This window comes from Paramisgurnus dabryanus, chromosome 24 (genome assembly GCF_030506205.2).
Source record: "Paramisgurnus dabryanus chromosome 24, PD_genome_1.1, whole genome shotgun sequence".
Lineage (NCBI taxonomy): Eukaryota > Metazoa > Chordata > Actinopteri > Cypriniformes > Cobitidae > Paramisgurnus > Paramisgurnus dabryanus.
The window spans coordinates 29,638,019-29,648,321 of record NC_133360.1 but is presented as its reverse complement, the minus strand read 5'-3'; the positions used below and the strand labels follow the sequence as shown (position 1 = coordinate 29,648,321).

The window sequence follows — 10,303 nt, the reverse complement described above, 5'->3', positions numbered from 1 at the left end:
CTTCTCCGAGGCTCGTTTCACAAAGGATGGAGCACCAGGTGTATGGTGCAAAAGGGTTGTACCTTTTCTCTTAATGAGTCATGGGTGTGTTTTGGGTTTTCATATTTAGCATGTTTGTTTGCTTCTGCGTGTGTCTGTGTGTGTAATAAACGTAGTGTAAGTGCATTTTGCACCCACCTATAGGCGCATTGCACTAATGCACCCTTTAAATAAATACAAACATATTGCGGAATTAACTTTAGACCAAGTTTTAGGTCAATGGCACCTTTGCCGTTCACACTCAGATTTGGACTGACAGTGTGAACATGGTATAATGCTACACTAGTAACTAAACATAAATAAAGTTAAGACAAAAACCTCATGTTTAGTGAGAGCTAAAACATGTTTTGCTCATGAGTAACATTCGAGTTTTCACCATCTGCATAGTATTTTGAAAACAATGGCGATAGGAAGTGTGCAGTCATGCAGTTCCGCTTTGGATGGACCATAGAACATAATAACTCGAAAAACAAGTCATGCAAGGGTATGGTTTAGCAAAGGGGTGGAGTATCTACACACAAACTTAACTGCCCACTAGGAAAAAAAAACAAAAGCCTGCATACACTACTGTACAATAGGCAACCAGGATTTAATGATGTGCTCAACATCGAAAGGTGAGTTTATCATCAATATTACAATAATAAAATGACCCCAGCAGGCTTTTACATGTTAAGTTTGAGTTTTTTGATTGTACAACAATTTCGACTTCAGTTTCTTAATAGTCAAGATGGGTCCTGGAAACTCTACAAGACAACAAGCAGCTTCTTTCGCCACTATGCCACAACTGCTTTGTATGATTGTCCTCATTGCAATAGGAGTTCAGGTATGCTTTAAAAAAAATCTTGTCTTTTGTATGTCACAAAATATCAATGAAAAACATACATATCCTTGATTTGGAGGGGAGACTTTATTCATTTCAACTGCATTTCCAGAACACAGAAACACATGCACTTACTGAAAATAGATTTGTTTTTGTTCTTTTTATTTTTAGCATGCATAACCAACCATGTTTTAATATTTTCTAGATCTTTGATCAACAAAAAGAAGATTTGGGTGATATAGGTATAGTATTTATTTATTTCTATCTACAGATATATATAAAATTGCAGTAGCGCTATAATATTCACAATATTTAAGCAATATGACTGGAGTAGGAATGTGATAAAGCTCTCATATATCTCATCACGGCTATAGGCCAGAGGCACGAGGGCACAGGCCGAGTAGAGGAATCAATCACAACCGTGATGATATAGACCGATATCACATGACCCCGAGAGCGATATTGCTTTTATACAACAGTTCAACGGTACACGTTTAGAAAACAACAACAAAGTTATTTTAAAAGCCTCTTTGTTGGGCAACTACTTTCGCCACGGATTTGAAGGCAAGAATGACAGGTAACCCTTTTGGCTGTTTTAAATCTCATAATAACTCAATAGACAGAATAGCCGTTTCTTAACATTACCATTTCTTGGTCACAAAGTGTAGTTTTAAGATTAGTTCAGTTGAGAATATATATATATATATATGTGTAATCTGCAGTCGATTAGTAAAGATAGTGCCTATTTGAACGTTTGCTTAGAAAGATTCGGTACATGAGGACCAGAGCCATGAGCGGACCTCAGTGTTTACTCGCCCCGCTGACCACCACCCTATCTCGGCTACATCTCTAACAGAGATTCCCTGGCTCTGATGTTGGCCCTGTCTGTGTTTGATGGTCAAAAATTAGATTAAACCAGCAGTATTTGGTGTCATTAAACTATTACTTGTTTTTATTCATATTTGTGTCTTTTGTGTTGTTATTGTTTTGGCACGAAGTAAAAGTTAATTTTCCATTTCATATTAACACGGTACAAGCACTCACTTTATTACTGGACTTTTTTCTTGTCAGTACTACATAAAACAGATTTTTTATAAGTCAGAGAGATGTTTTTTGCGTGCTGCGCATAATAGTCACGTCACACGAAAATAAATTAGTATCCTTACCTGCAGTTCCATGTTGGTTTCCCATCCTTTTAATGGGAGGAGAGAGATTGCTCCAGAGAAAATGATTGTTTTTATACTTTATTCCAAGTGTATGTTAAACGTCCACACGATGTGACATTATTGCACTTGAGACACATGGAGAGTGTTTAAAAACAGCGCGTCTGTGTGTGTCCATGTGTGCGGGCAGCTTTTCCAGTCAGAGATGAGCGAATGACTCACGTGTTTAAAGGAACCTCACTTAAAAATACTAAAATTACCAGTAGGTGGTGACGAAATTATACAAACGGTGAAGCGGTTACTGTTATGTTTTCAGGAAAATATCACACGCCTGGGAAGAGCTCTAAGCCAATCAGATTCGAGAACCATATATATATAAAACAAGATGATTGTTGAAAATTTGAATTTAAAGATAATAGCAAGATATAATATAACATCAAATGTAAAATATTTGTTTTTTGAACAGAAGAACTTCCTGAAGAACAACATCCTGAAGAACATTCTGAAGAACATTCTGAAGAAGAAGTCAAAATTCTTTTGGTTGGAAAAACAGGGGTGGGTAAAAGTGCAACAGGCAACACCATCTTGGGAAAAAAAGTTTTTAAATCAGAGATATCATCTTCCTCTGTAACTGGACAATGTGAAAAATTTGATGCAATAGTGAAGGGAAGAAAAATATCAGTCATTGGGCTCTATCTTACACCCGGCGCAATGCAGCGCAATGCGCGACGCAAGTGTCTTTCGCTAGTTTCCACCCAAATTTTCACGTTTAGCGCCGCGTTGTTTAAATAGCAAATGCATTTGCGCCCCCTTTTGCGCCCATGGGCGTTCTGGTCTGAAAACGAGGTGTGTTCAGGCGCATTGTTGGCGCGTTGCTATTTTGAGGCAACTAAAATAGCGCAATGTGTTTTATGTTATTTAAAGAGCGCATTAGTGATATGCGCCTATAAACGGGAGGACAACGCAGGTTTGCTTATCACAAAGTACATGAATGCGCAGCAGCACAAAAATGCTTTTAAATATGAAAGATTAAAGGATTGAATGTAAAATATTATTATTGAGTCTCTTGGACATAAATGAGGACTAATTATGAGACGTTAGAAGGCACAAAGAGCTGCTTCACCTGTAGCCAGGTAAGTAAATAAATGCTTTGCTTTGAACAAATGCATCTGTTTTTAAATGTTTTTTTTTAATGCTACCTCACGGATTTGTTATATGATGACTCTGTACCTGCGGATATGGTGAAGTAATGCTTAAAAAAACTCTTTGCTAAAAAACGCTGTCCAAAGTGCTGAAATGTGAGGAGAGCCGTTTGTAAATTCTTTATCTCCTGTTTGTTACAAATAAAGTATTTTTAGAGTACAAACCTTATCTTACATACTTGAAAATTATTTTTTGATGATATTGGATATAGCCATACATTTAAAGCAATTACAAGCCTGCTTTTTACTTCCATGACTAAAAGAAAACTGGTTTTAAAGGTTTTAATAAAAAAATAACAGTTTCAATACAAGTGAAAAACAACACAATTATTTAACATTAATCTTAAACTGGGGATCTTCTTCCTCCGGTTAGTTTTTCAGTTTACAAAGGGATTAGATATAACGCCAGCGCAACTGGCTTTTAAAGGGGATGAGAGCTGAGACTCTCATTGGTTTACTGCACGTTACGCCCAAAATACTCCCATTACAATAGGACCTACCCTTTTCGACCATGCGCTCGGCGCACAAACCATTTTTCCCGTCATTAAATTAGCAAAAGTGGATTCGGACACGCCCATTTAGACGTTGCGCTGTGCGCTTTAGACAATGCGCTTAGATCGTTAAAATAGGGCCCATTGACTCTCCAGGTCTGTTTGACACCGGCTTGAGTCAAGATGAGGTGATCAACAGAGTTCAACGCTGTATCCCTCTCTCTGCTCCTGGTCGACATGTCTTCTTAGTTGCACTGTAAAAAATTTCCGTAGAAATTGCAGCTGGGTTGCCGGTAATTTACCGTAGATTTAAATTTATGTTTTTTACTGGCAATATTTTGTTCAAAATTAAATTAACATTTAAACATTTACAAGTCTTTGTCTTTACAGAGTAAAACTAAAAAAACAGCATCAAGCAAAACATTCTGGGAAACAAAATCTGAAGCAAAAAACAGAAAAAGGTTGATGATGATTTCTGGTTCCCAGAATGCTTTGCATGAGGCTGTTATTGTATAGTTTTATTCTGTAAAGATAAAGACTTGTTAATATTTAAAATTTATTTAACTTTGAACAAACTCTTGCCAGTAAATAACATAAATGTAAATCTACGGTAAATTACCGGCAACCCAGCTGCAATATCATTGTAATTTCTACGGATTTTTTTTACAGTGTGTGATTCAGGTGGGCCGATTCACAGAAGAAGAGGGAAAAGCTGTTCAAATCATCCAAGCAGTTTTTGGCCAAGAAGCCTCCACATATGCCATGGCCTTGTTTACTCACGGAGATCAACTGAAGGGCAAAAGCATTCATAGATTTGTTCGTGACAGCCCAGAACTGGTCAGTTTCATCAAAACCTGCAGTGGACAATATCATGTGTTCAATAATGAAGATAAGAGTCCAAATCAGGTCATTCAGTTACTTGACCAGATTGATAAATTGGTGACTGGAAACGGTGGGGAGCATTACACCAGTGAGATGCTCGAGAGGGGTGAGAGAGCAGTTGAGGAAGAGAAACAACGTATCCTAAAAGAGACTTAGAAGCAGAGACAGAAAGAGATTGACGATCTGAAGGAAAAAGTTAAAGCTGAGATGTTTGAAGAAGAAAAAAAAACTAACCAAAAAACACGAGGATGAGGCAAGATATAAACCTGAAAGAAGCGAGTCTGTTCTAACAAAAATTTGGAATTTTATAAAAAACCTTTTTGGTTTTTAAAAACAATTTTAATTGAACTACAGACATTTTAAAGCTCATGGTCTCAGCGTTTTAACATTATCTCAATAAAGGTTTCTTGACACCTCCTAAACAACATTCTCACTTTATTTTATCAATTATAAGGGGCAGTTGTAGCCTAATGGTTAGAGAGTTGGGTTCGTAACCAGAAAGTTGTTGGTTCGAGGCTCATGACTGTGGTACTCTTGAGCAAGGCACTAAATGCTCAGTGTGTGTGTGTTCAGGACTTGCAGTGTGTGTTCATGGTGATGTATTAAATGGATTGATAAAAGTACAGTGAAAGTGCGTGCTTCTGGGGGAGTAAGGAGGGGAGACAATCGCGCCGGGGCATGGTTTGGTTTGGATAGTGTGCCTTAAATCCATTTAACATTCACAGTGCTGGAGGAAAATGTGTTTTCAAAAAATTCACAAGAAATTAGAATTATTTGTGTGCATATCAGCTTATGCACATTGTGTTTGTCTATTGTTGTGACTTAGATGAGAATCAGATCACATTTTATGGCAAATCACTGTAGAAAACCAGTTTATTAATAGGGGTTCTGATTTGTTGTTTAGGACTTGATGTTGATATCCCTTAATGTATACTTGAGGCACCGATGAGACTCTGTGGGATGGTTAATCTGACACACTACTTCTCAGCCCTTCCATAAACCCTTGACATGACCTAATCTCACCACAACCCGATCATACACGCCAACCCGTTTGACTAAGGCCAGAAGCCCCACTGTCGCCGTTAATGCAGGTTCAGTGGCAAACGGGATGGCAAACTATCTACTGCAATTATCCAACAACACCGATCTATTTTGATGTTGATATCCCTTGATACTTACCTGAGGCATCGTTGAGACTCCGTTTGACGGTCAATTCAGTGAAGGCGCCATCAACTCACTTGAAGACCCAGGCGGAGTCTTTTCTCTTCACCCACAGCCATTGGCTTCCCTTTTCCGCAGCCAATGTTTTTTGCATCTTTAAAATGATTCCGCAGTTGGTATACAAACTGAATTTTTTACAAATTAGAAGGGAAAACATGTGGGATGAAAGTAACAAAGAGAATTTCTCATAACATTGACTACATTTGCACTCCAAGCTATTACAGCATGTTTAGCCGCAACTCTTGATGGAGCTGACTGATTATGTCAATGTTTCCTTCGTTTAGGTCTAAAAGGTACTGGAAATGTAAAAAAAGTACAGCTTCAGTCATTTAAAATTGTGTTTATTGTTTCATGTGTCACTGTACTAATCAATCTAGAAGTTATTTAGCGCTGTCACACATTCTGAAATTTGCTGTCTCAGAGTTAAACTCTTTGGTCCCACTGCTAATGTGGCGACATCCTGCATGTTGTAGCATTTGTTAACACATCTTAAAGTCATATCTTAGATTTTCCAGCTCTACCTAAAATGTGCAGTTTTTTGCACAGGCTACACTTTAAAAAATGATGCTAAATTGCACTAAAAGTGGTTCACTGGCTCGTAATCATACCCTGTAAAAAATACAGCATTAAGTTAAAAAAGTTAATTGAATTAAAACAAAACCAGCAAATACAACTCTGTAGAGTAGTCGCTTTGAAACTGTAACTGAACAAAGCAAAGACGTGCAGAAGATTGACCAGATGAATTCGCTTTGTGATTTGTGTTGAGAGATGATTTGCTGTATACCAAAGCCCTTCTGAAGATGGAAGGATTGTCCTTGACTTGCATCATTAAAATGATTTTATTATTATCTGAGGTGTGCTTAGAGACGGTGAGGACGCAACTCTGCATTTCAATGTTTATTTCATTCACAAGCCACAGCGGCAATCAATCAGCAACTGAAAGATACATATTAGTCTCGCCCAAGGCCACTTTGTAATTCATCAATAAATATTTAGTAACGATCGATGTTTAAAATACTAATAAGATAAAGTTAAAAATCCCCTCTGTTTAACAACAATGTACATTATTAATAAAAAAACACGTGATTAATATATTCTACATTTATTCAATTGACAGATCACCATATTCATATTCTGACTAAAACGACATGAAATCAAATTCAAGTTTGTTTTTGCTAACAGTGGGTTACTCATAGCCAGACCATATCGTGCCTATAGTTAACCTAGACGGTGAAATGACAGCTAGTGCTTGCTGAGTAAGATATTGATCAACAGTAACCAATAGCCTGTGTCTATCAGGAGGTGACATCAGCACATTCTTCATTTAAGGCATCTATCATGACACCCATAAAAGAAACACTGTTAGATTTTTTTTTATAGGCACTACTAAGCAAGTTCAAGATGTAACAACATTAACATTTAAGCATTTGGTTACATTTGTGTGTTTCTTGGAATCAAACCCATTTGTAGCACCTTGCACAACCAAGTGAGCTATAGGACCATAATAGTTTTATAATAATTTGATTTCACCACACACATAATTACATTAGCAAAATATGTGAGCGAAAAAGACTTTGTCACATAGCTTAACATGGTGGCAGGGGTGTAACACTGGAGATTTTCACTTTATTATAACAATTTACTGCCTGTGATATTACTACAGATAATATTTAGAGCCTCGATAATTCTCAAGGGCCTCAATAGGAAAATTAACCATCATTAAGAGTCATCAGGTGAATATTGATTCTTATACTGTATATCATTTTGAATATGTGTCTTAAATTTATATATAAATATTTTATTGTTACACTTGGAATATTAAATGTAATAAACGTATCCGAAACAGTATTTTAACAACAAAATATGAAATCACCTTTTATAACAACAGATGGATTAGACTTTGTCACACATTTATTGCCTTATTTGTTTTAAAGCCATCTGGTGCTATACAGTATGATGCTATTTACCTCCGCAAATAATTATACTAAGCAAAGCATCAGATGAGACCCACCAACACTAACCGGTATTATTTAATGCTTTATTGTACATATTTTCAACCCAAAAAGAAGTGATTCTATCTTTCAATAGAACAAGTGTTTGTATGGATTTACATTACAGTACCCAACATTGCACTTATTGCTGACAACCCTTTTATATCTCTCACTCGAGGTCTGATCTGTTTTGTTTGTGAAGGGTCTGCGGTTTAAAGCCGTCTTTATTTTCTGTAGAAAGTCACTGATGCGTTGTTTTTTTTTGGATGGTCTTTATATATCACTGTCATAAGAGAGGTCTGGTGTAAGGCCAAAGGAGTATTTTGTTCCAGTGATCAGACTGGAGTTCAACGCTAATGTGTCAGCTTTCATGACTCATTTCTCTCGGCCCTTCAGTGGGGAAACATACAAACCCCTTTTCCACCGGGGCTGACTGCGTGTCGGCACTGAAGTTGGAGCAAACGCTCGAGCAAACCCATCACTCGCTCAGTTCTGGCCCAGAAAGAAAGCTGAATGCACTTTGCCACCAGTGACCAGAATCAGAATACAGTTACATGCCATATTACTGTGGGGAAAATCAGGGTTTATTGTTGTTTATATGTCTATGTGGTGTTTTTAATATTTTAAAAGCCATGGGCTAATTCCTCATTCAACCCACTTGCACTAAATATTTTCTCCATAAAATTAGAGATAGTTTAAAAATCGCCTTGGTTTCTATCATCACAAACATGTTACCAATCATATCAACACAACTGAATGCGTGGGTCAGAGTTATAGATATTTTATGTATGGATGCCTCATAGACCCGCCTCTGAATGTAGCATCTGTTAACATATTAATCTATGGTCTATCATGGGGTAAAAAAGTGGAGGTGGGGACTAATTTGAATATTTATATCTATCGTCTGAGCTGTGCTACTGAGTACAGGCGGGGACAGGTTAATGTATTTCCATTCTGATTAGATTTGTACATTTATTTCACTTCATGGCTAGCGATCAGAGATCTTTAATTTTTTTATCAATGATTTGTACATGGAGTGTACAGAATGTCACTGCATTTTAAACCCATCCTTTCCCAAACACAGTGAAAATTCCCTACGAGACTATTTTATCTATCACAAAAAGGTCATTTTGAACTTCATGTTCCCATAAAATCCTCATTCCACATGATTGATGTCATTTTTAAAGCTCAGTTTAAAGGAGTATGTGGTTGTTAGCAACTGGTTGAATTGGTTTGGCTTGTAACTCAAGGAAGGATTGATTCTGGAAGTGTCAGAGATGTGAGATGCAGTATAAGATAAATAGAGATCTTTAGACACGTCACAGCAGGTTGATGATAGTTTCAGATGTGATTGGTTCTTGGTACAGTGGAGAAGTTGTTTTTTTTACTTTTACAAAACAACAACTTTTCCTTGCAACCAGTGTCTGGAATCTTAACTAAAAATTATGGAACACTTGAAAAATATCTTCCAACTTATACAACTATATAAGCATTTCTCAATTACTTGAAATTTGTCCATAGGACTGTTATCTAAATAAGAGCCTCACTGTGGATTTGATCATTCAATAATAAAAAGTAAGTCTTGAGAGTTCAGTAAATCGCTTATTCAAAGCATCTGGTATGTGAATGAATGTAAATGAAAGTTTTGTGAATTAAAAATAAATTATGTAAAAATGAACAAAAAATGTTTATTGGCAGTGGATGTAATACATCATTTAAACGTCACATGCAATACAACCAGTGTTGTGTGTAATGCGTTACAAAGTAACGCGTTACAGTAACGTAACTACTTTTTTTAGAAAAAAGTAGTGTAACGCGTTACTACTGAAAATTTGGTAACGTAACGTAGTTCATTTTCCAATTCAGCGCAACGTTACTTTTGGTTAGATCTGACAGCGACACTGCCATCTGCGCGTTTGCGCAATAGTCACAAGGTCCACACACATGACAGAGGCTCGTATCAGTCTGCAAAGAAATCATGGCAAGCAAGAAGCAGCTGACGCTAACTTTTGAGGGATGGAGGCATCTTAATTTTAATCAATGTTTTATCAACCAATTGCCTGATTTTAATAAATAAGAAATAAATTAAAGAAAACGATTCAGCTTCATATTTATGTTTAAATGAAATATTTTTTTTAAACATAAATATAAAACTAAATCGTTTTCTTTTATTTATTTCTTATTTATTAAATTCAAGCAATTGGTTGATAAAACATTGATTGAAATTGAGATACAATTAATACAAAACTAAATTCACTTTAGAGAAAGGTTTCTACGAAAACAAACTTAATAAAGTGGTCAAAATCATGTCTACCCACTCCGTTTGAAGTGAATTTCGTTTTGTATTAATTGTATCTTAGCATAGTATCTCGGAAGATCGTGCTTGTTAAATAGCTCTGTGGCTATACTGCACTGAAGCGGCAGTTTAAAATATAAACCCAGAATTCAGCGAACGTCAAGAACAAGAAAACGGAAACAACAATCAGACAGAGAC

General features: G+C 36.5%; 1 pseudogene; it reads left to right on the top strand.

Moving 5' to 3' along the window:
* Positions 1 to 567: 567 nt before the first annotated feature.
* Positions 568 to 8,342, top strand: LOC135741155 (GTPase IMAP family member 7-like; annotated as a pseudogene).
* The last annotated feature ends 1,961 nt before the right edge of the window (positions 8,343 to 10,303 follow it).